Source organism: Theropithecus gelada, chromosome 5, assembly GCF_003255815.1.
Source record: "Theropithecus gelada isolate Dixy chromosome 5, Tgel_1.0, whole genome shotgun sequence".
Lineage (NCBI taxonomy): Eukaryota > Metazoa > Chordata > Mammalia > Primates > Cercopithecidae > Theropithecus > Theropithecus gelada.
In genome coordinates this window covers 172,996,634-173,016,553 of record NC_037672.1, presented here as the reverse complement: position 1 = coordinate 173,016,553, position 19,920 = coordinate 172,996,634, and the positions used below count along the sequence as shown (strand labels likewise).

General features: G+C 35.7%; 1 protein-coding gene across 2 annotated transcripts in view; it reads right to left on the bottom strand.

Annotated features, from left to right (window-relative positions):
• The window catches only part of WDR17 (WD repeat domain 17), a 118,480-nt gene extending 99,099 nt beyond the window's left edge, over positions 1-19,381 (bottom strand). For both annotated transcript variants that reach the window (XM_025385888.1, XM_025385889.1), the window contains exon 1: positions 19,140-19,381. The gene's annotated coding sequence lies outside the window, so the exon portion shown is untranslated. The remainder of the gene's footprint in view (positions 1-19,139) is intronic.
• Between the last annotated feature and the right edge of the window lie 539 nt (positions 19,382-19,920).

Here is a 19,920-nt window from a genome sequence, read left to right as displayed (position 1 = left end):
ATAGTAAAAGAAATCACTTCTCACTTCTTTATATCTTCCCCAAACCTGAAAAAGACATATAAGAAGGGAACTACAGAGCAATGTCTCTCATAAATTAAACATAAAAATCCTAAACAAAAAAGTAAAGATACATCGAGTTAATGAATTAGAAGATTAAATGTTGTGAAAATGTAAATTCTCTCAAAATTAATCTTCAGATTTAATTCAGTCTTAATAAAAAATCCTAGCAGATTTTTTTGTATGAAAAATGCCAAGTTAATTCTAAAATGCATATGAAAATGTAAATGCCCAAGAATAGCTAAGACAGTCTTGAAAAAGACTGAGGTTTTATACGAAAAAGCCTAATGTTTATACTACCCATTATAAAGCTATCTTAATTAAGACAGGGTGGTGGTGATGCAAAGATACACAAACTGACACAAACTGAACAGCATGAGTCCAGGATAGATCTCTCCATATGCCATTAAGTGATTTATGGTGAAGGTGATAATTCAGTGGGGCACAGAATAGACCTTTCAGTAAATGATTCTGCATAATTGAATACCCTCATGGAAATACGGGGGTGTGTGGAGTGTATATATATATATGCACACACACACACATATATATATGTATATATACACACACACACATATATGTATGTATGTATATATGGATATACCCAGATAAATACAGTATGCTCATACTGTGTGGAAAAGTTTATAATAATGAGAATAAATGAATAAGCAACAACTACATGCAACCCTATGGATGAAACTCACAAATAATTAAAGAAGCCCGATATAAAAATAATACTGTATTCCATGAATACATATATATATACATATATACACACACACACACACACACACATATATATATAAAATCTTGACACTAAGCTAACATAATTTTAAAAAGAGAGGGCGATTGTAAAAGTAAATACATAAGGTAAAATATTAAAGCTTTAAAAGAAAACTAATGATAACATCTTATCTTAGGGATAGGAAAAGACTCATTAAATAGGACACAAAAACTGCCAATCACAAGGGAAAACACTGACATATAGGACAATATTATGGTTACAAACTTATTGGTATAATTTGGATGTTTGTCCTCCCTCAAACCTCATGTTGAAATTTGATCACAATGTTGGAGGTGTGATGGATGTAATGGAAAGGTGTTCGTATCATAGGGGCAGTTCTCTTACGAATAGATTAATGTCTTCTCTCAGGAAAAGGGTGAGTTCTCACTCTAGTTCCCAGGAAAGCTGGTTGTTAAAAAGACACTGGCACTCCCAGCTGCCTTTCTTGCTATGTGTTCTTTGCACACACCAGCTCCCTTTCACCTTCCACCATGAGTGGAGGCAGCCTGAGACCTTAACCAAATGCTCAATCTTGAACTTTTCCAGACATTAGAATCATAAGCTTAATACATCTGTTTTCTTTATAGATTACTTAGCCTTGGGCATTCCTTTATAGCAACACGAAACAGACTAACACATTTGCATTCATCAAGATAGCATTAAAAGTGTGAAAAGGGAGAAAATGTTTATAGACCTATAAACATTTATAGCATCTATAAACACAGGATACTTACAACCAAGGAAAAACAAAAACAAAAACAAAACAGACTGGCAAACCAATAGAAAAATGTATAAAAGGGAAGATAAATTCAGAACCTGGATCATCCAAATAACTAAGTAGCATATAAAAAGTTGCTCAATATCACTATCATAAGGGAAATACAAAGTAAAACTGCAAAGAGGTACTGCTACACTCCCAACAGAGGGCTAAAATGCACAATAGCAGATTAGCGACAATGCAGAGTAACTGAAACTCATATACTGCTCAGGGGAATGTGTGGAACAACTGCTTTGGACAACTCATTGGCCGAATCCTCTAACGCCAAACAAATACATGCCCTATGACCAGCATTTCCACTCCTAAGTGTACAGCCAACAGCAATGGGTAATGTTCGTTAAAAGACATGTATTAGAATTTCACAGCGTTTCTATATATAAAGTATAAACTGCGCAAGTATACTTTAATAGTACAATGACAAATACAATATATTCATACTCTGTGGAAAAGTTTATAATAATGAGAATAAATGAATAAGTAACAACTATATGCAACCCTATGGATGAAATTCACAAATAATGAAAGAAGCCAGATATAAAAATAATACTGTATTCCATAAATACAAAGCACAAAAATGGACAATATTCATCTATTCTGCTAGTGGTATCCTTGGTGGTGGTAGGGAGTGCTGATAATGTTCTATTTATGCTTAAAAACAAAAATAAAAACAACCTAAGGGAAGAATTTCCTCTGGATGATACGTTTGTGTAGTATGAATCATAATCATCATAGTCAATGAATTCTTTTTAATGAATTACTCAGCCTCCATCTCCTGAAAATTTAACCAAAATTTCTAGCCAGAATCCCTAATTGTTCTAGTCTAAACATTAAAAAATCACTTGCATGAGGGTAATATAACAAGTCTAAAATGTTCCACATATGCCACAGTGCCTCATGAATAAAATATTATTAATTTTTAGAGTAAAAAATAGAGTTCTAAGTTAATTGCTATTTAATCTATTTGGGTTTTCTAAGAAAATCTATTGAGCAGTTTCTTAAGTACATTTTACTTCTAAGAAATACAAATACAGTCTTTATTAAAATTCACAGAAAAACATTTTACTCTTTTATGAAAGTGGCTTGATGCAGCAGAAAAAGTATAATAAGCTATTCAAAAGTACCTATATTTTTGAATAAGTCTATATTTCCCCGTCTGAAATTCATCTTCATCTGTGCTATTTCCTAAGACTTACAGTAAATAAATTCAAAATATCCCATGAAAAGCATTTTGTAAAATGTAGATGAATCTAACATTGGAGAAAATAATTTTTAAAATGGAAAGTATGTTACTTAAACACTGTATTTCCACAAATTTTCGAAAATAAAAAGCATTAGGATTTATTGTTTGCATTAAGAGAAAAGGCATACCCTTTTCAGTTCACCCTTTTTCTTCCATTTGGAACTTGGAAAGGAAGGCTGACACATTAGCAAATATCTTGGATCGTAAGGACAAGGGTTATACCAAAGAATAGTAGAATGGGAACTGTTAGATGTCTCAATCCTGGAAAACGTGGACTTTTAAGCCACTATAATGTTGCATTTCTCGGTCATGCAGCCAAATCTCAACTCGACTCTTCGGTTGCCTATTTTCAAATCATATTTTACAAAGTGGAATTCTCAATTAGTCAATAATGTCAATTACTTACAGCCTTCTTAATTTCTCGTCTTTAAATATGATTACCATGTTTCATCACCCCAAGCATACATGGTTATTAAAATTCAGTCACTACTGTCTACAGTAATATAATAAGCAGAATTGGTGTCATTTGCCTTACTAAATGTATCATTTGCCTATGTTTTTATCTCATTAATATCACATATTATTTAGTGAAAAAATTAATCCATATATATTTGTTGCATCATTTTATTTCATTCATGCTGGCAAATAGTATAAATCATGGCCAGGAACTAAAGCCAGTTATTTAAGATACAAAGATAAACAAGAAGTAAACAAAGGAGGAAAAAAAAAGCTGCTTCAAGAAACTTACAGCAGAAGAGCTAGACACACAGCAGACATATATGTTGTCTAATCTACCAACAACCATTGTCACTTGTCTCTTTCCCTGCCAACAAAGTCCCACATTCTTTTGGTACAGGTGGAATTACACTGATCTCAGGGAGGAAAGGCTGTTTACCTGTTCCTAGAAGGAGAATGATGATTGGTCTATGCCAGTCAGAGTAATTTCATCATCCTTGGACAAGTAGAGGCCTAAGTGTGGGCATCTGATCCAGCTTCAGCTAAGGAGATACAAGTGGAAATCTATGGTGTTATTCTCCTGCCCTGCTGACTGGAACACTGAAGTGATGCTGTCGCTGTAGCAGCTGTTTTGCATCCCCGAAGGAAAGGCCAAGAAAACTGCAGAGATGCTGCCGTTCTAACGGTATTGTTGTACCATCTTCAGGCCTCTTGTTATATGAAAAAAAGGAAGTCTGTTTTAGTTGCTGATTTTCTGTTTATTTGCACTCGACTTCATTTCTAATAGACACAAATAAATGTATGAAACAATATGCAATAGCTGCTATAATACAGAATGAACACATACTTGGAGGAACATAAAGAAAAATGTGCCTATGATCTAGGTGGCCAAGAAGGCTGCATAAAAAAAAAGTTGGGACTGGAACTTTGAGACAGAAATTATTTTTCTCTGCCTAAAGTATAATGGCACATAAAGAGAAGTAGTGGAACACGAGAATGAACAGACAGGCAGAGACAGAAGGATGGAAAGTCATGTAGATCGTGGTAAGAATTGTGGATTTTACTTTATAGCGGCTGGGGAGTCTTTGAAACATTTTCAACATGCTAATGATATTTTTAAATCACACAAAAATCCCATTTTGTGATTTACTAATATCATCCCGACACTATTTTGAAAAGGCTTCTGGGGGACATGGTGGCAAAACATATGCAAGTAGATGATAAGGACAGGGGTTGAACTAATAAACTAACTGGAAGCAAGGGAGAGGGAGAACTTAAGGAAGATTTGTCGACTTCTGCCTGACTGAATAGCTTAGCCCATTCATTGAGAGAGAGAATTCAGTAGGAGCACCAGGTCTGGGTAAAGCTCTATAAAGAGATATTGAATGCAAAATGTCAGTGCGACATGTAGGTGGAGATTCCTAAAATTAAAATACAGAAGTCTGGATAAGCATTTCATATACAATTTTGAGCAACACCAATGTCTGAGGGATAAGTACAGGAAACAAAAAAGAGGCTGAAAAGACAACTGAGCAGAGGTACAATAAATAGAAATAATAGAGAAAATAATATGCTGAATGTCAAAGGAGAAAGTTCTCAAGCAGGTTAAATATTTCAGACAGGCCAAGTAAAGTTAAGACTGAAGTATCCATCCTGCATTTGAGGATTGAGAAACAGGTTGTTAATTAGCAAAATTAGTAAAACCCCCACTAGTCAAAGATCAGTCCTCATTTTACTTGCTACTTTAGCAGCAGTAGTTGCCACGTTGGACCACAGTTGAATCCACCCTCCTGAAACATCTCTTTCACTTGCCTTTTAGAAAAGTGCTTTCTTTTGGTTCCCCTACTACTTCAGTGCCTTCTCCCCATTCGTTTTTTTAAATCTTTTTGTTTTGATTCCTCATCATCTTTCTGAACTCCAAACTTTAGAACGTCCTAGGGATCAGTCGTTGGATCTCTTCTCCACACTGTTCTCTCGGTGATCCCATCCAGTTTTAGAAATTTAAATACCATATAAATTTACCCCCATGTTTTTATCTTGTGTATAATTCATATTTATAATTTCCTGTTTAACATCCCCACATGGATTTTAAATAGAATCTCACATTTAAGTTATTAAAAAAAAAACTTAACGATGTTCCCCACAAAATATGCTCCTAGTTATTTTTTTCTAATTCAGTAAATGGCCACCAATTTGACTACAGTAAATAGCTACTGACGACTGCTGCTATGGTTTGACTGCATCCCCTAAATTTCATGTGTTGGAAACTTAATCCCCAATGTGGCAGCACTGAAAGGTGGGGCCTTTAAAAAGTGATTAGATCATGAGGGTTCTGCCCTCGTGAACGAATTAATCCATTCATGGATTAATGAATTAGTGGCTCAATGGATTAGTATGTTATCATGGGAGGGGAAGTGGTGGCATTATAAGAATATGAAGAGACCTCAACAAGCATGTTAAGCATGTTAGCACACTCACCCTGCTCGCCTTGTGATTTCCCGCACTTCCTTTGGACTCTTCAGAGTCCCGACCAGCAGGAAGGCTCTTAGGCTCTTACCAGATGTGGCCTCTTGATCTTGGACTTCTTAGCCTCCATAGTGGTAAGAAACAAACTTATTTTCTTTACAAGTTACCCAGTTTCAGGTATTCTTTTGTAAGCAACAGAAAATGGATGAAGACAACTAGGTATAAAGAATAACTGATGTTTCCTTAATTTGATTTAATATGAATCTCCCTCTGGTGATGGAGACATTCCATTTGAGAAATGTATGGGTATGTATGTGTATGTTGACATTTTAGTAAAGACTATGTGTAAATATTTAAAAGCATTAATAGAGACTATTTGCAGTACTGCTAATAAAAAACTGGGTTTTATTTTTCCAATTCTAATACATTTCTTACTAGTTTACATTTCATTACCTACTTACTTATTAAACAGCCCATTACAAAAGGAAATCAGTACATCAAAAAGATATCTCCACTCACATGTTTACTGCAGCACAGCAGCACTATAGCCAAAATATGGGATCAAACTTAAAGTCCATCAACAGATGAATGGATAAAGAAAACGTGGTATATATACACAATGAAATATTATTCAGCCATAAAAAAAAAATGCTGCCATTCATGGCAACATAGATGAGCCTGGAAGACATGTTAAGTGAAATAAGCCAAGAACAGAAAGGTAAATAGTGCATGTTCTCACTCTTATGCAGAAGCTAAAAAAGTTGGTATCACACAACTAAAGAGTAGAATGCTGCTTATAAGAAGCCACGAAGAGTAGCAGCGTAGGTGAGATAAGAAAAGACGGATTAAATGTACAAAATTACAGCTATATAGGAGGAATAAGTTCTAGTGTTCTAAGCACTATAAGAAGACTACAGTTAATAGTTCCCAATACAAGACATGATAAATATTTGAATGTTCCCAATACAAGACATGATAAATATTTGCGGTGACAGATATACTATCCTGATTTGATTACTCTATATTGCACGTCTCATAAATATGTGCCCCATAAGTACATATAACTATGTTACAATGAACAAAATAAATTAATTAAAAAATGACAGAAAGCCCATGACAAAGATCAAATTATGAGTAGAATTGGAGAGATAAGCAGCAAAATACAATTTTAATTGAAAATTATTATACTTTTATATTCCAGTTGAGGAATTTTGTTCCCACAAGTTTCAAGATTCAAAGTTCTATTTTGTTTGTAAGTTCAATGTGCCTGAGTCATCTCTGCTATAGAGGCATACAAGTGTTCCAGGTTAAAATAGCATTTCTAGCAGATCCTGACAGAATCTCTTCCCACTTTCCACTTAAACACCATAATGAAGATTTGTTGTTTGCCTCCCCACCACCTCCATTCCCTTCTTTGTGCAATCACTACATTTGTATTTGATGACCCTCTCCTCTGCTTCAGTCCAGGTTTAGGTAAAATTCCAGTCCCTGAACTGGAGCAGGTGATTCCAGTCTATACTCATCATTTCCCTAGCCATTTTAATGGTTCAGTGATGGGAAAATAGCTCAAATGTGTTTATTTATTTATTTTTTATAAATGTTCAAACAGATTTATTTCTAATAGCCAAAAACTGAAAACCCACTATCCATTAGTAGGCAAAGGAATTTCAAAAAGGACTGTATTCATATAATGGAATATTCTGCACCCATAAGAAGGAATGAACTAGTGATACATGCAACAAATGCATAAATATCAAGATAATTATACTGAGAATAATACAGACAGAAAGAGTATGCAATACATCATTCTATTTATAGAAAGTTCTAGAAAATGTAAACTAATATTTAGTGACAGAAAGCAATCAGTGTTTGCCTGGGTCAAATGTGTTTAATCTTGAAATTTAGGACTTTTATGGGCACTACTAGAAAAAGCAGCTTTCTCTTCTGTGGACTAAACCACAGAGAGTCTGAAATCAGAGAGGATATAAGTTATCTCACTATCATGAGGAGGTATGTAGAATTGCCTGAGGCTACTACCTGGAGTTTGAAAAAAGCCAGTACAGTAGAGAGGGGCTGAATCACAATGACATCAATTTAACACTGAAGCTAGTTATGAATGATACATACAATCGTCCAACTCTATCCTTAGATTCTTTTTTAGTTACATGAGCTAGTAAAGTGAGTGTATTTTCTGTTACCTACAGCTGGAGGAACCCTAATTGGCACTTACCACAGGAAAAATACACCAAAAAACTCACAGTCACACATAAAATAAGGTCTCAGCATCAACAACATTTTAATCTCGGAGGAATTTCCTCTAAACACTAAGGTACTATAATCGGCGTCATAGGTACCATATGAAAGGAACTATAGTGTCATAGGTGGACCATCCACAATGCTGCTAGAAATTGTAGAAGCCTTTCTCCCAGGACATATGTATAAATGTACATTGTCATTGCCTCATCAAATGCCCCCAATTTAGAAAAACAAGATCAATATCAACCAGAAAGTAACAGAGCTATTAAACCATGCATGGCCTCGGAGCTGTAGTACTGCCTTTCTCATTTCCATCATGTACCTTTTCTGTCCTTCTTCACTCAGTCCATGACCCCCGCCCTTATATTTACTCAGTGACTATGGCTCCTAGTTAAAAAAAAAAAAAAAAAATTGGGAGAAAAAGTGAGGTAAGACAATAGTACTACACTCTAAGGAAGTGTAACTCTTCAGCAATATATTATAAGTGGAAGCAAAAAGTATTTTTATTTTTTTCATGTATTTCCCCATTGATTGAGTCAATGCAGAAAGGAGAAAATTCCATCTCAGGAAAAAAGAATCTACTAGATAATAGAGAGTCTGCTAGACAATGCCTATTAGATTAGGATATTGACATAAGATTTCTATCAATGTTGATATAAGAAGGAGATTTGACATTGATCACATAGTGATATAACTGATCCAGTATCTGAGAAGAAAATGTTTGGGGCCTGCAGAAACCTACACATTCTGTACTTTGGTAATCAACAGCCTATATGGGCCATCTCTCATTCAGGAGTAGGAATGAGCATACTATCAGCTAAGATAAAGAGGCTGCAGGATGAGATGGCTAAAATAATGATTATGAAAAAAACAAAAGACAATAGCAGAATAAAAATCTACATTAAAGAACAATAAAGAGCCGAACTGAAATTGCAAAAAAAAAAATAACAATGATTCAGAGAACAAAGTGAAAAAACTCTTCCAAAACACTGGAAAATAGACATTTTTTTTAAATTTAGAGAGAAATTGAAAGACACAGTACACAAGGAATGAAACTTCAAACTAAAATATTAAAAATATTTTTAGAAAAAGCTAAAGCACAAGTAAAAAAAACTACAGAAACAAAAACAACAATTTGAGATGTAGCCAAAAAAAAAAACCAGCAACAACAAAGACAACTCATTTACTGGGTTTAAAAGAAGACTCTAATTAGGCAGATCAAAAGTGCTTTTGTTTTAAGCAATATACATATTTTGCTTAAATATATAGGTACACATATTTTGCTTAAACATATGTATGTATGTATGTATGCATACAGTTAACTATCCATACCTAGGTATATTAAGGCAAATTCAAGGCTAATTTATTTCTTTACACTCTAATGAGCAACTAAGAATTTTGTAAAAATAGTACATACAAGTGGAAAAAAACAGATTGGCATCATTTTTCACCATTGCACAAATTCCCAATTCAGTGATATAATAATTTATTAAACTGAAGAACTATTGTGTTCCGGCTTTATATTTTTTCTCTTTTTTGAGACCGGGTCCTGCTGCATCACTCAGGCTGGGGTGTAGCGCCCCGATCATAGCACACCCCCTCAAACTCCTGAGCTCAAGTGACCTTCTTGCTTCAGCCTCCCGAAATGAGACTACAGCACACACTAACACTTCTGGCTCATTTCTTTTTCTTTTTCTTTTTCTTTTTTTGTAGACATAGGGTGTCGCTATGTGGCCCAGGCTGATCTTGAACTATCCTCAAGTGACCCTCCTGTCTCAGCCTCCCAAAATGCTGATCTCACTCTTCTATAAGTTGCCAAAGTATCATCCATATGTGAAGGGAAAACAAACAGAAAGACATTCTCATACTGGGAAGATTTAGAGGGCAATTTACACATGGATTCTTCTTTAAAAAGTACTTGAAAAAAATTACAGTCTTTTTAAAAATGAATCAAAACAAACAGCTCAAATATGAAAGTCAATGTAATTTTTAAAATGTATTAAGCAAAGAAACTGGAATATGGCTATGAAAATGCAAATGACAAAGTAATGACTGAAAGAGAAGACAGATAACCTAAAATGTTCATTATCAAAACTTTAAAATCATATATTGTTTTCCTAGGTACTAGAGCTGAGGAGAAGAATAGAAGAAAACAAAGATATGGTAAATTTCTCATTTAACAAAGGTTGATATTTAGTGAAAAATCGACTCACAATGAGAAATTGACACAGTCATCTTATAATTAAAAAAACACAAAATTACAAAAATTATGAAATGAAATCTTGAATTTTACTATTTTTGTTAAAATATATCATAAAATTGAAAGAAAAAACTGGAAAAATATTAACATATACATAAAACATCTTAATATGAAAAGAGTAGTTATAAATCAATCATTTCATAAAGTCTACACAGTTAATTTAAAAGGCATGTCAGAGTTACATTTCTGCATTTAAAAATTAATATATACATATATACACATACACATTAAAAGCTAAAAGAATATACAGTTCAAGGTAAATATTTGGCTATTTTGAGATGGTAAAATTCGGGGAAGTTTATTATTTCATTGACTTTTTAAACTTTCAGTAATCACTGCACAATTTACTCATTCACTCAATAAATATTTATTGAGCAATAACTATGTGCTAGGCAAGAACTGAAAAAAAAAAAAAAAAGCATTAAAAAAATCCTGCATGCTCAGAGCTTTTATTCTTGTAGCAGGGAATCACAAAATTAGCACGACGGCTCGTGTATTTAATCCCAGGCTTGGGGAGGATAAGGTTGGAGAATCACTTGAGGCCAGGAGTTCAAGCCCAGCCTGGGCAACACAGCAAGAACCCATATCTACAAAAACACAAAAATTAGCCAGGCGTGGTGCGTGTACCTCTAGTCCCAGCTACTCAGGAGGCTGAGGTGTGAGGACCACATGAGCCCAGGAAATCGAGGCTGGAGTGAGCTATGATCATGCCACTGCACTCTAGCCTGGATGACAAAGTGAGGCTCTGTCATTAAAAAAAAAAGGAAATCAGCAAAATGAATAATTATACATCTATATAAATATATATGTATATGTGTAATATATATCACAATTATCTTGAGTTATATATACACACACATATACACACACACACACACACACATATATATACACACACACATCTCTCAAGATAATTTGTGGAATAGAGAAAAATAAAAATAATGGAGTGAAAAGGGAAAAGGAGTTCTGGAGACAGAGCTCACATTGCAATTTTTTTAAAAGATAGCATAGGAAGACCTCAAAGGTGATACCGAGCAGACATTTCAAGGAAAGCAAAATATAAAGACATCCGGTGAAAAAAAGCTTGCTAAAAAGAGGGAGCACAAAAATAAAGACTCTGAGATGTGTTTCTGGGAATGTCTGAGAAATCGTAAAAAAAATCAATAAAAGTACCTAAAAATGTCTATTCAAAGGTCAGAGTTATACCAGGATGCAGAGATTCAAGGTAGTTTTGTTAAACTCACTTTTATACATTTCTGAATTGTGTAATTTTTCTGTAATGGAAATGTATTGCCTTTATTACTAAAAAATAAAACCCTAAAAACATGTTGTTGAAATATCAGTGTTTAAAATGTAAATATACTATATGCTCAGAGCTATGCAAAAAATATGTCTTCTCATATAATCCATAGGTGCTTACTCTTTGGAAAACATCTGGAAAATGCAGAAAACTGAAAGGAATTTTTAAAAAATCATCCATTGGCCCACTAACTTGAGCTCTTCTTGTCTGAATCCATAATTCTACATGAGCATTATTATCATTGTGATATATAGCATCATACATTATTAAGGATAAATAGGATTTCAAAAGTCTCTTAATCAGTGTATCTCAAAGTGTGGTTCTCAAGTATTTCGCATCAGAATTGACTCAGACACTTGCTAAAAATGCAGAATTGTGAATCACATCCCAACTCTTATAAATGAGAACCTTGGAGTGGAGCTTTTCAATATCACTCTCAGACAATTTAAATGCACAGTAAGGCTTAAGAACTACTGGCCTAGTTCAATGACTATAAAGATGAGTTGGCAGAAAAACTGCCTCTGGTATCTTCTACTGACTGAAATTAATCTCTTAAATGTCTAGTTTACCTTTTACATGCTTGAGTTTGCCTGAGCATTTCTGAGTTAACCTTTTACATGCTTGGCAGGCAGTGTTATCTAAGCATTCCCAATATACGTCAAATCATGATGTTCTTAAAAGCTTAGAAGACAAAATAGGTCACAAGTACAGTATTAGCCTACATTAAAATCCTGGATTAGGTAGCAAGTAGAGAAGAATAAGGTCATTATGGCAGTTCTAGTTTGGGCTCACAAAATGACCACTATACCAGTATGAATTCCATCTTGGTCAACAAAATACAGGAGTTATATGTAAGACCAAACACTGAACATCAAAAGAGCAAGACACTGATCCAAAGATATGGAAAGATGAATGCAGTTACCTTTATTATCTATTTCCATATACTTATTTTTATACTTTCCTCCATTTTAGCCATGAAAATGAAAATTATATGGATTTGAATCCTGGAACTAGACTTACCCAGATGCTTAGAGGATTACAGAAGCTTTTGTGCTGCAACATGGAAATAATTTTTGATTTGATCAAAGAAGTAATCCACCTCTACTTCAACAGGCTCATTCATATACTTTCAATGTGACCATTCTGAGAGAGTTATCCAAAGAATAATAGAAAAGGGAGAGGCCGGGCGTGGTGGCTCATGCCTGTAATCCCAGCACTTTGGGAGGCCAAGGCGGGCCGAGGTCAGAAGTTCGAGACCACTCTGACCAACATGGTGAAACCCCGTCTCTACTAAAAATACAAAAATTATCCAGGCATAATGGCGTGCGCCTGTAATCACAGGTACTTGGGAGGCTGGGGCTGGAGAATTGCTTGAATCCGGGAGGCGGAGGTAGCAATGAGCCTAGATCGTGCCATTGCACTCTAGTCTGGGCGACAGAGTGAGACTCTGTCTCCAAAAAAAAAAGAAAAAGAGAGAGAGAAAAGAAAAGGGAGAAATCACATATTTTCAAGTATAAACTCGGAATTTTTGAAGTAAATATTCCATTCAGAGAACACTATGAAAGGAAATAAGTAAATATTTGTCATAGAAAAGAGTACAAGATTACTTCTTCAATAGGGCGTGGCAAGAAAGTATACTCCTATTTTTATAAATAGAATCACTGCTCATTAAAAAAAAAAAAAAAAGACTTGAGGACCTCTGCCATAAATTGCTATGTAATCCCCAGGACCCTCGCTCCTCTTCTAATTAACCTGGTTTGTGAGTTGGGTTTTGCATGTTGAGTTTTTGAAGCAGGATGAGCCTTCATGCTTCTCTGTCTATCAAACTTAGGATTCCCCATATGGCAGAAAGTCACTTAATACTGGCATATTCATGTTCTGGGAAAAGGTGTTAAAAATTATTTTGGCAAGTCAATTTGGGAAAACCAGGAAAGAAAATCAAATGGACACTTAGAAGTTTGAATATCAAAACAAACAAACAAACAAACAAAAAACAGGGCCAGGCACAGAATCTCATGCAGACCAAGTTGGGTGGATCGCTTGAGCCCAGGAGTTCCAGACCAGCCTGGGCAACATAGTGAGATGTCTTCTCTACAAAAATTAAAAAAAAAAAAAAAAAAAAATTAGCCAGGAGTGGTGGCACGTGCCTGTAGTCCCAACTACTCAGAAGGCTGATATGGGGGGATTGATTGAGCCTGGGAGTTCGAGGCTGCAGTGAGCCATGATCGCACCACCGCACTCCAGCAGGAGACCCTGTCTCAGAAGAAAAAAGAAAAGAAAAAAGAAGTGAAAAAATGGGAAAAAAGGGTCTACATAAAGTAACTAAACTAAAACCATCTTCCATATATGCATAATATATTGACAGAGACCTGAAATAAGTCTGATTTTAATTCGCTAAGTAAAGGGCTATATCACCCAAGGCAGGGCGCAGGCACAGATCTGATAGGTTGGTAATCTACATATTAGTCTGCCTAAGTCAAATACTATGCTCTTAGCCAACATAAAATTTCCCTTAAACATGAGCTAATGAATTAATTTTGAAGGTGAGATATTATGCCCAAAAAGCCACTATTGATATGTAAATTTTAATGAAACATATCCACTATTATATTTTCAGGAATAAATTCATTTACTTAGTAGTTTATGGTACTTCCAAGTAAAGCTTCAGAAGTAGAATAGTACATGAACATTACAATCTCAAGAGGCAACCAAGTTGCCAAGAGACTTGATCGCCTGTTGAGCCAGTAATGTTCATGTACCATTCACCTGCACGGCATAAAGTACTCTGTAGCAGTACTTCTCAAACTCCACATTGCATAAGAATCACTTGGGGCTTGTTAAAACACAGATTCCTGAGCCCCTCCCTGAGAAATTCTGATCTGGTAGGGACCTGGCCTAAAGATATGTATATCTAACAAGGTCCCAAGAGATGCTTATGCTGCTAGTCCAAGGTACACTTTGAGTAACAGTGCTATAAGTAGCATCTAGTACCAAAGTGGGAGAAAGCCTAGAAAACAAACGTATTCAACCTTACAGTTTTACCTAAGGGTAACCATAATCTTGGCTTCAGATATAACTTCCAAAAGCATCTTATTTCTAATATTCTTAACATTTAATTTTAGGCGTGATGGCTACTTATGTACCACGGAGTGCATTGGGATAAGACATTTCTAAGGCAACCAGATCTCAAATCACAAACGACTTTGCAGCAAATCTTATTTTAATGAGCAAACCAATACATTATATAAGTATTGGAAAAATAATTTTTAACTAGTATTTTAAGTAAACTTTCTATATGATGAGACCAAAACACGTGCATATTGTTTATTAACTACAACAATTATTTTAACCATGCGAAAATGATTTAGACTTTAATTATTTAAACTTCTGACTTAGTCACTTGAAGAAATATAATACACGAGAAAACCATGTTGGTGATCCATTCTGTAGCTCTTTAGAGAGGGAGCACAAAGCTGAGTGTCACAGTCCGAGGTTCTAAGCCAGTTTTTCCCTTAATAATTTTGCAAACATAATTTTTATGTGTTTAGTGTCCTCATTAAGAAAATAACGGTGTTAGAGTAACTGGTCTTAACTTATCATAAATTCCGAAATGACCCTTTCAAACCTGTTTACCTTAAAAATAAAATGGTCCATAACTCGTTTCATTAAAAGCCACCCATAATATTTTATCTTAAAGAATCAAATGTAATTAAATGTTAGCTATTTCTTATTAACCAACTATTCATTTTTTGAGACTTCATGTGGAGCTGTTTGTATTGGATAATGAAGAGGTTTTTTTTTTTAATAGCACATTAAACATGAGTGCTTCGTGTAATAAAAATTATTTTCTACTTTCCAATTTGAAAGTAAGTTTTTTTGTGTACGTGATATGAAATTGAACTTACTATACATTGCTCTAAATGAGTCTGCCTGGCATACTGGCACATGCTTACAGCTAAAAAAAAATACATATGAAGAATCTTGAAAAAGAAAACAATAAACCTAAGCACACGAAAAATTGTTTAAGGACCTCTACCTTGAGTTCTCCATCTCAGAACATCTGAATGTACAAAACAAGTATTGACTGTTATATCTTCACTGACACATGGACATTTATTTCTTACACTTTTGCTAGAATTTATCTGAACATGACAATTATCAATCGTCCTTATCATAGCAAATAACATTGTTAAATTACCTCCTGTATTATCTTAATTATAGATTTATATTACTGTCTATTTCTATAGTGCATTTTTAAAATTAGAATGTAGAATTACAGAATTTTATAAGAAGTTTACTGAACTGCACAGTGTAAGTACATTTAGCACAATAAAAAGTAAGACTTCTATCATTACATACAAAAATTATTTTACTCAGGTAGCTGATAATGTGACATCTGGAAGGCATGTGCCAGCTGTGGTTCCAACATCAAGTTCTTTTTTTTTCTTACAAAATCTAGCCTATTTGAAATGTCTGACTAGTCACTGAAGTGATACCTGTCTAGTCACTGAATTCAGATGAAAATAACCTGAACTGTGTCTTCTAAAGTGACAGCCCATGCTTTAAGTGGGAACTTTTCAAATCTTTCTAATTAACCATGATGGGAATTTTTCTTCTACTATACAAAGTGGATCATTTTATAGTGTTTCTACCAATTTTTATTACCAAAGTTGCAAGTCCTTCGTGAACATTATAAGTAAACTCAAATAAGAAAAATGCTTTTCTCTAGGTTTTGTTTCCTTATAGAATAGATTCTTGGGAGAATTTCTAAAATTTTCTTCAGGTATCCATATCTAATTTCTTGCTCACAAATCTCAAGGAATAGTCTTATCAACAATGAAAAAATAATCACAATATTATTTTAACAGGATAAAGCACAGTCTTGGATATTGAAAAGTACCAATCAAATCTTGAGTTTCGTATGTTTCTGATACAAAAGAAAAGGAGCATGAATTAATAAGAAATCCCTTCCAGTATCATCTCTTTTCTTTTCTTTTTTTTTTTGGACGGAGTCTTGCTCTGTCACCCAGGCTGGCATGCAGGGGCACAGTTTCGGCTCACTACAACCTCCGCCTCCTGGGTTCAAGAGATTCTCATGCCTCAGCCTCCCAAGTAGCTGGGATTACAGACGTGCGCCACCACGCCCAGCTAATTTTTGTATTTTTAACAAAGATGGGGTTTCACCATGTTGGTCAGGCTGGTCTCAAACTCCTGACCTCAGGTGATCCACCTGCCTCAGCCTCCCAAAGTGCCGGGATTACAGGTATGAGCCACCACGCCCGGCCTCTCCTCATATGATTTCTATAAATTAATATAATTTTGATGAAATCTCTGTTCCTGAAGACACACTGGAAGATACATGACTTCACTTTAATATTTCCATCTGTTCAATGGAACAGATATACAAAATGTAAAATGAGATAATTCAGCAGTTACCAAAAGAAGCAATGATGCTTGCATATACGTAATTATCATGAATGGCTGGGTAAACTCTAAGTATTCAGTATTACAATTCAGTAATCTGATCAAGTGTTACCTTTCTTGCATACATTAGATTTCAAAGAAATTCTGGAATACAGGACGAAAACGTGAATGCTTCAAAACTGTTAGAATTACATGTTAGTCTTCATTAAAGTATTTAGGTAACAAAATTAGGTACTCTGGAGAATTTACACAATTCATTAATAGTGACAACCTAATCATTCATGTTGGACTTCTAGTATCCATCAGGGTAAAACAATAAAACAAACAAACAGAAACCTGTTCTTAAACTTCTCCCAGTAATTAAAAACCTGCCACTGGCCCTGCCCCTCCTTTCCCAGACTAAAGGATACAAGATAGAGTCTACAGAAAACAGTAACAACAAAAGCGCTCTAGCCCTAGTCTTCCCTATACTGGGAGCACTGTTTTTCTGACCTAAATTAATTTATGGCTTTCTAATCTATGGGATTATTATGTGACTAATGAGTAATTTAAAAATATTTAGAACACCACTATTTATCATTAGAAATAAGAAGAATAAAGAATGGCAAAACTTTCAAGTAAGCATATTTAACATCTTCAGATGTCCACAGTTCTTTAAGCAGTTCTATTAATATCAACACAAGAGAAAGTCAGAGTAATGTAAACAATAACATTCAATCAGTTATTTTTACATAAAGTCTGTGGAACTCAAGAGCTTTACTTTCCATATATGCCCTTTGAAATAGGTCATTGCTTTAAAACTTTCCAGGAACTCTAAAGCTACCATTTGTAACATTAATCTCCAAACAATCCAGTAAAGGATGTATCCCAAAATATTAATGAATTGACAACTTTTCAAAAGCACTTAATAACTACATTTAATTTTAGATCATAGGAGGGGAAAGGTTCTCAGACCACCTATCTCAGATGTCTGCCTTCAAAACAGTTAGATATAACTATATCCATTTTCTTGAACACTTAGGCCAGTGAGGCAGAATCTCAAAAGGATGTAAGAGTGCTTTCTCCAAAGAGTTTGTAATCACCACCCGCCCAGCATCAGCTCCTGGCAAGCAGGGTAATGATAAGGCATAAATCTACAAATAAATTAATGCTTAAACTCTTGTGGACTTCAAATTTATTAATTCTCATAAATTCATTGTCATTTATTTTCTAATTTTTACAACGCAGAAATGTTACTACAGTGCTAAGAATGGCAACTATAACCTCACATTGTTGGACTTTGGCCGTTTCGTACCCTTTTATAATGAACTTGTGTTTTTGGATAGTTTTCTCTAAAGGATATTTATGAAAGATTCAGAAATGCAGTATCTTTCTTCAAACCCTTGTTAAATATATACAGTACGTATATGTATATATTAACATGCAAAATAACTTATTTTTGATACATGGTTGGACTTTTCATTACTTTTCATTCAAATCAATTGTTTTTAATTAATATAGTAAAAAAGTCTCCTTAAATTGTTTGTTCCTTTCAATCTTTGCAAGCAAAACAAGTCTGTTTTTGGAGAGGGGAGGACAGCAAAGATTCTATTTTACGATCTACTTAATACATAGTATACATGTCTTACATCCAATACCGTTTTTTTGTTTGTTTGTTTGTTTTGTTTTTTCTGGAATACATTTCCTTTTTACTCAAACCTTTCTTAGTACAACCCTACTAATAAGACCATCTTCAAAGGGTTACCGTAAATGATCTATACACAAGTGTCTGGCCGGCGGAGGGATGAGAACAGCAATCTACGCTCTAGACATATACTTAATAGCCATAAAAATAAAACAATGTCCCTCGAAATGTCCATAGTTTACACTGCAATGGTAGTTTAGATACATAAATATTCGCTGTTTGCTGTGCCTTGTAAGAATCAGGTGTGTGGCTCTAAAATCAAGGGGATTATCTCATTAGGCACCATGGTGTGCAAAGTCCTGCAGGACGTACATCACCCTGGTCCGCGACCACAGGGTGGTCAGAGCCCCTCTCGCATGACGCCGCGACAGTTCAAGCATCACCCTCTTCAAGCCTTAGCTTGCCGTATCTCTGCGGCCCCACCGGCTTCTTACCTGGAGGAGGAGGCGGCTGTAGCGGCGGACAGAGAAAGGTGCTGAAGCCGGCCGGCGCAGCTGCGGGGCTAGCACCGCCAACGCGCGGACCCGCCCCGCCCTCCCGGCCTGCTCCGCCCGGGCTCCCGGGGGCGGGGCGGCCGGGCCCGCGGGCTCCGCGGGGCGGGGAAGCGGGCTCCGCAAGCCCCAGAGCGGAGCCACGATGGAAGGCGCCGCGAGCCGGGCTCTCCAGGGTCTGCCCCGGATGCCCACGTGACAGCCACACTGGTCGCTGATTGGAGCACCCTGGAGGGGGAGGCGGAAGCGGCTCGTGACCCCTGGAGACTAGGCTGAGGGAGTTGGTTACCTGGCAACAGGGAAAGTGTGCTGAAGACGCAGCTCCTCCGTGCTGGAGCGAGTCTTTGGGCAGAGGGTTTGCATTGAGGCTGAAAGTGCAGGAAAACAGTGAACCACCAGCGTTCTCACCACCTAACACATTTTATAGCGAGTCTGCACTTTCTAGGAAAATGAGTCAAATATACAATAAGTCAGTCATCCTGTCTCCTTCTTGGAGGACCTAGAGGAGGGGCTTAAACTATTGCCTGGAATGTGAGTACAGAATGCTGTCTCGCCTGCACTTCATTACTGTCTGATTGGGCCCAAGAAGGTCTGTGGGAGAACTCAGTGGATAAGATTATTTATATTAATGGAGTTGCACGTGGTTAATATATCCGCCTTCACAAAACTGACATTTTCCCCGTGGGATCTGGTTGAATGGAAATGCTGGGTGTTGTCATTCCTA